Genomic DNA, 6884 nt, shown 5'->3' with positions numbered 1-6884 from the left:
GTTCCTTTCCCTTTCTAGTCACTTGGATGATTTCTTTCTGTATTTGGTTGACCTTCTATATTGAATATGCCCTCTAACTACCTGGCATAATTTTCATGTATCTGTCATTTTATTTCACAATTCTAGTCTTCTGGAGAACTTTTCTTAATTCATTTAACCAATATTCATCACTTTCCCTTTGTGCCTTCAGGTTTTCAGGCCTTCTTCTGTGGTCCTTTTGGACTATTTTGGGGGAATGTGCATATATTCAGTATTGTGAGTATACTTCTTGATGCATACTTCATGATGCTACAGGCCATATATATGCACTTCGAGCACAGTGCTCCTGACGGAGGGAAAATAAGAAAGGTTAGTCAATAAGTAAACAGACAAATGAATGAAGTTGGTATTTCTAAAATTCAATGTTTAAAACCATCAATGGTTATTATATTAATGCTATATAAATATAGGCTTTTTTTTAAATTAAATAATATAGAAAACACTGCATGCAAGGTTATGGACTCTGAGCATTTCTCCCTATTGTACTACCTTCCCAAGAGATACTTCTCCTCAGGCCTTCTTCTTCCTCGAGACACAACACTATCTAACTTAGATCTGTTAAGAACCCTACAGTAGCCTGTAAGTGATCAAGTGAAAGGAAGAGCTTCGAGTCTCTAACTCTAAATCAAAAGTTAGAAATGATTAAGTTTAGCAAGGAAGATATGTCAAAAGTCTAGAAAGGCAGAAAACTAGACCACTTGTATCAAGTTATGAATGCAAAGGAAAAGTTCTTGAAAGAAATGAAAAGTGCTACTCCAGTGAACACATGAATACTAAGAAGGTGAAGCAGCCCTATTGCCAATGTGAAGTTTTTGTGGTCCTGATAGATCAAACCAGCCACAACATTTCCTAAGTCAAAGCTTAATGCAGAGCAAGGCCCTAACTTCAAACTCGCACCTAACAGCGAAGCACAAGTTGAAGCAGCAAGTACTGGTGCAGAATCTGCAACAGGTTATCCAGAAGACCTAGCTAAGATAGTGAATAATGGTGAATGTACCAAACAACAGATTTTCAATGTGCAAAATATAGCCCTCTCTTGGAAGAAGCTGCTATCTAGGACTTTCATAGATGTAGAAGAGAAGTCAAAGCCTTGCTTCAAAACTTCAGGGGACAGCCTAACTTTCTTGTCAGGGGCTAATGAAACTGGTGACTTAAAGTTGAATCCGATGGTCATTTACAATTTTAAAAATCCTGGGATCTTTAAAAATTATACTGTATCTACCCTGCCTAATATACCCTTCTTGAATATCCATTGGAAGGACTGATGTTGTAGCTGAAACTCCAATACTTTGGCCACCTGATGCAAAGAACTGACTCACCAGAAAAGACACTGATGCTGGGCAAGATTGAGGGAAGGAGGAGAAGGGGACGACAGAGGATGAGATAGTTGAATGGCATCAGCAACTCAATGGACATGACTTTGAGTAAACTCCGGGAGTTGGTGATGGACAGGGAGGCCTGGCGTGCTGCCGGTCATGGGGTTGCAAAGAGTCGGACGACTGAGTGACTGAACTGACTGACTGACTCACCCTGCCTATGCTCCATAAACAGAACAGCAAAGTCCGGATGACAGCATGTGTCTATTTATCATATGGCTTAGTAAATATTTTAACCCCAGTGTTGATACTGACTGATTCTTCTCAGTAAGAATATTCCTTTCAAAATATTACTGCTCATTGATGACATGTTTGACCACCTTTAAGAGTACTGATGGATCTGTTCAATGAGATTCATATTGTTTTCATGTCTCTTTACCCTACATCCATTTTGTAGCCTGTGGATCAAAGGGTAATTTCAACGTTCAAGTCTTATTCTTTAAGAGATACATTTCATAAGATCATAGCTGCCATAGATGTTTATTTCACTAATGGATCTGGAAAAAAGTAAACCGAAAACCTTCTAGAAAGTATTCACTGTTCTAGATGCCATTAAGAACATTTATGAGTCTTGGGATGAGGTTAAAATATCAACCTTAACAGGAGTTTGGAAGAAGTTGATTCCAACCCTCATGAAAGATTTTGAGTCATTTGAGACTTCACCTACAGATATGATGAAAACAGCAAAAGAACTAGAATTAGAAGTGGAGCTCGAAGATGTGACTGAATTGCTGCAATCTCCTGATAAAACTTGAATGGATGAGAAGTGGCTTCTGACAGCTGAGCAAGGAAAGTGATTCCCTGAAATGGAACCTACTCCTGGTGAAGATGCTGTGAAGATTGTTAAAATAACAAAGGACTGAGAATATTACATAAACTTAGTTGATAAAGCAGTGGCAGGGTTTGAGAGGATTGACTCCAATTTTAAAAGAAATTTTACTGTGGGTAAAATGTTATCAAACAGCATTACAGGCTACAGAGAAAATTTTCCTGAAAGAAAGAGTCGATCAATGCAGCAAATTTCACTATTGTCTTATTTTAAGAAACTGCCACAGCCACCCCAAACTTCAGCAACCACAGCCCATCAGTCAGCAGTTATCATCACTGTGGCAAGACCCTCCACCAGCAAAAACATTACAACTTTTTGAAGTGTCAGATAACATCATTTTTTTAAACAATAAAGCATAGTTTTAATTAAGGTATATACATCATTTTTTTAGACACACTATTGCACACTTATTAGTCTACAGTATAGTGTAAACAACTTTTATTGGAACTGGGAAATCAAAACGTTCATGCTATTCAGTTTGTTAAAATACTTGCTCAGTTGTGATGGTCTGGAACCAAACCCATAACATCTTTGAGATATGTTTATAATCTAACTCTGCACAGTTTAACTCCCAAATTATCATAGTTTCATTAATACAGAGTTATATAGCATATTAACAACTGAAAGTTATAATATATTCATATTTACTGGAAGTGGCTACTAAATGTACTCCTAGTAGAAAATCAGGTGTTTGAATTTTAAAATATTTTAAACTAGTAACTTTCTGAAAAAGTTAGACTGTGTAATTAACCACTATGCAAAACTGGAGAATAAATGAGTTTGGACCATCACTATATATAAAGGTTTTAAATGTTGGAACATAGAAAATTATAAATTTGAGGTAATCTCTCATATTCAATAAATATGCTTAATAAATTTACTTTGAGCAGTGCAGAAAGGATGATGCAGGTCAAGTAAAACATGTGAGTGTTTATGATTTGAGTTAACACAACTGTCTTATTTTTAAACATAATATATCAATTTTTAAAGATTAAATGTATTAGGCGATTTTTACCAAAGTTTAGGCAATATACATACATTATATAACTGACAAGAAATGACTCACCTTGTGCTTGGGCTTAAAAAACTAAATCTAATTGACTTTAAATTAAATTAGTCAAATCCACTGTTTATTTGGCATAGAAAAGCAATTCCACTGAAAAACAGTTGATTGACATTTGGGAGTTATATCTTAGTTATTATATTCAATTATATAATTGGCAGTCAGGAAACAAACTAGTGTGTGCTAATATGAAACATTATTTCTTACCTTGTTTAAATATAAAATTTATATTCAGCTGGCAAGAATGTTATTATGCAAAATATCAATAAAATAAGCATATTGGGAACAGACTGAAAATTCACATTCAAATTCAAGATTCTCATTGTTCTGATTTATTTAGATAATAACCAACCAGCTGCCTAAGGACTGTAAGGAGGATGTGTGTTAATAGTGGCATACGTGGGAGATAGCTAATTTTAACCTTTGTTGCAACATAATGCATTTGACATTTAAAAAATTATAAAAATTCTTATATTCCAAAAGAAACCTCATTGATAGTGAATTGTCAATTCTTTTTCTCTTTTTTTTTCTGGCAACCAGGAGACCCAGATGCTCAGCGCTGGAAGATATTTCTTCCAATAGCAGCATCTGGCGTGCTGGCAGACTCCATAAGCAATTTTGTTTTACAGCTTTAAAGCAGCTTCTGGGTCTATTACATGGTTAATCTGATGGGCTTGTCTGGACTGCCTTGTCCTCCTGGATGCCATATGCCAACAGCTAGAGATGCAGTGAACTATCTGCCCATTAGGGCTGCTATAAAGAGCACACCTGAAAAAAACCAGCTGCAAAGAGAGTGCTCTGCTTCTGTTCAGGCATTACAGTACCAGTGATGAGTGACCTGGCTAAAACAGTGCAAAAAGATCTTGCCAAAAATGTTCAATGCCCTCTGAGCACCAGAGAAGACCAGGAAACTGTAAATAACAAAATATGCAGGAAATCAATGTATCATGTGATAATGTCAAACGTATTTGCAATCCCTCCCCCATGCAAGAGAAGGAGCATATAATGAAATGCAAAATTGTGAGGGTAAGAGACACAAATTTGATTGCTGCTATTCTGTGGCAATTAGATGATGAGAGGATGTTACAGGTTGTGTCTCACTTATTTTCATACTTTCAGGGCCTGCCAGAGTATCTGGACATGGCAGAAATAGAATAAGTTATTTTAAGTAAATAAAAGCGAATAACGTAATATTACTGCAATTGTGCAATAAATTGTATAATCCTTAAATTCTTGGCATCATTAATTTATTATCCTTTAGATATTACATTTTATACAGCTCTTTCGGGGAATACTTTTCTTGACCAGAGAATAGACTGGACCAGCCTTCTGTATACCCCGATATCTGTTAATACATGTCATTATACCGTGTGACACCATTTACATTTATGTCCCTGTGTGATCACAGTAAATTGCATCCCAGTCTTTTAATTGAAAACAGAAGTTAATTCTGTTTTAATTTAAAACATGTCAATATACGCTAGCCTCTTAATTTTTCATGAGGGCTGAAGCATACTGTTTAAGTTTAGAAGCGTTTAGGACCTCTGAAATCTAAAACACATCAGCTGATAAACAATGAAAATGGTAAGATAAGGGTGCAAATTTCTGTTCATCAAATAAATGACTTGGTGGTGGTTAACTAAAGACTTGCTGCTTTACTTGACTAGCTCTCACACTTGGAATCACTCCCTCTTTTTCTAGTGTTGTCTCTCTGATCCGCTCTTTTGTCACTCTCTTCTAGTTCTAAGAGCTCATGAGATTAGACTGGGGCCTCCCAGATAATTCAGGATAACGTTCCTGTTTTATTAGTTACCTGACCAGCAATCTTAATTCTATCTATAGTCCTCCATTTTTCCTTGTCACAAAACCCGTTCATAAGTTTTGGGTTTGGGACCTGAACCTCTCCTTTTCTCCATACTGTCCAATAACCAGAATTTAAAGGGATGGATGGAATATACTCTAGTTAAAGTTGTTCTCAGTTGAGCTCAAGAGTGATGTACGGAAACAGGAGAGGGTTCACTGGTTTATATCATATCAATGCTTATAATTTAGAAATGGTTTAGTCATGCACCCTCACTTTATATAAGGGGAAATTAAATCTTTAAGACCTAAATCATGAAAGCAAAACTATCTCTGCAAGAACTGGGGATAATGACTAGTTTTCTAACTCTTATTTTAATGCTCTCTACACTAAGCCATCCTCCTTAATCATCTGCTGGTTCAGGACAAAAATACACGGGAGTCTATTTCACAGGTTATATGATTCTTAATGATTCATAAAAATAAGCATAAAAAACAAAAATAAGATTATAATAAAGTATAAAATTCTTACAAAGGTTAAAATAAAATTTAATAGATGAAGGCTACAGATAGTCTCATTCTAATAAAACAAAAGCACAAAAAACAAATGTACTATACAAGGCATGTCATTAGAGCTTTATTCAGGTATAACCAGAAGAAAACATTTGGAAGTTGACAAATTAGTTTAGGGAAACTCACTGCTCCAGGCTTCATGCTTTACCCTTGTGTGTGGGGAGAATAATTCCCCCCACCTCTGGCTCCCACCAAATAAATTCATGGTAACCTGCTTTTACATGTCTTTATACTAGCAGACTATGCAATAAAACAAACAAACAAACAAAAGAATCGTGCTGAACTACTCAAGTAATTAGAGAGATGGTTTGTCAGTCCAGGAAATTTAATAACTAAAAATCTTAATGAAAATTTGTATACTTTAAAACCTGAATTACTCTATTACCATAGCCCTTTCTTTACAGCATAATTATTCACTGAATAAAGCACCTTAAGTGATTCTATGGTTAATTTGACTCAGTAGATCTGGCTTCAAAGTCACTCCAGATTCTGTTTGTCATTCTGGAATTCCAACTGTGCTAGAAATCCTTGAAATCATAAAAAAGATCTCCCCTGTAAAATTTCTTTTTCTTTTCCTACTCAACAACCAATGTCCTGAAAAGAATTAGGTATTGACATTGCTACCGCTATCCAGCATGCAAAATCCTTGCCATTTCCTAGCCTGGACACTGGAAGTCAAACTGAATACGCTCTTGTTCATTGAGACCTTTGTTTTCATATTTTTTCCATTAACAAAAAGGCTGTTTAATATTTCAATACTCATTAGAAAGGATACTTTAAAGGAGAAAGTAATCTAGAATAAAGTATTCAATTACAGATTTGAAAATCTTCATTTAGGAATTTTATATTAAACAAAGCATATTTTGAGTGAGAAATATTTTTCTAGTTTTACTGAATAACATTTGACAAATAGAAATTATATATTGTTAAGGTATACATCATGTTTTGATATACATTGTAAAATTATTAACACAATCAAACAAACTAGTATAACCATTATTTCACTTAGTTACTTTTGAGTGTATATGTTGAGAACATTTGAGATCTACTCTTAGAAAATTGTAATTATTAGTAATAAATATTGTCATCATTCTGAACATTAGGTCTCCAGAGCTTATTCATCTTTTAACTGAATATTTGTTCCCCTTCACCATTATCTCCCCATCTCCCTGGCTACTAGAAAACAACATTTTATTCTGTTACT

At 35.0% G+C, this 6884-nt stretch overlaps 1 pseudogene; it reads left to right on the top strand.

Annotated features, from left to right (window-relative positions):
- The first annotated feature begins 285 nt into the window (after positions 1 to 285).
- On the top strand, positions 286 to 2603 carry LOC139032018 (tigger transposable element-derived protein 1-like; annotated as a pseudogene).
- The last annotated feature ends 4281 nt before the right edge of the window (positions 2604 to 6884 follow it).

Source organism: Odocoileus virginianus, chromosome 3 (assembly GCF_023699985.2).
Source record: "Odocoileus virginianus isolate 20LAN1187 ecotype Illinois chromosome 3, Ovbor_1.2, whole genome shotgun sequence".
NCBI lineage: Eukaryota > Metazoa > Chordata > Mammalia > Artiodactyla > Cervidae > Odocoileus > Odocoileus virginianus.
This window is presented reverse-complemented; position numbering and strand designations above follow the sequence as displayed.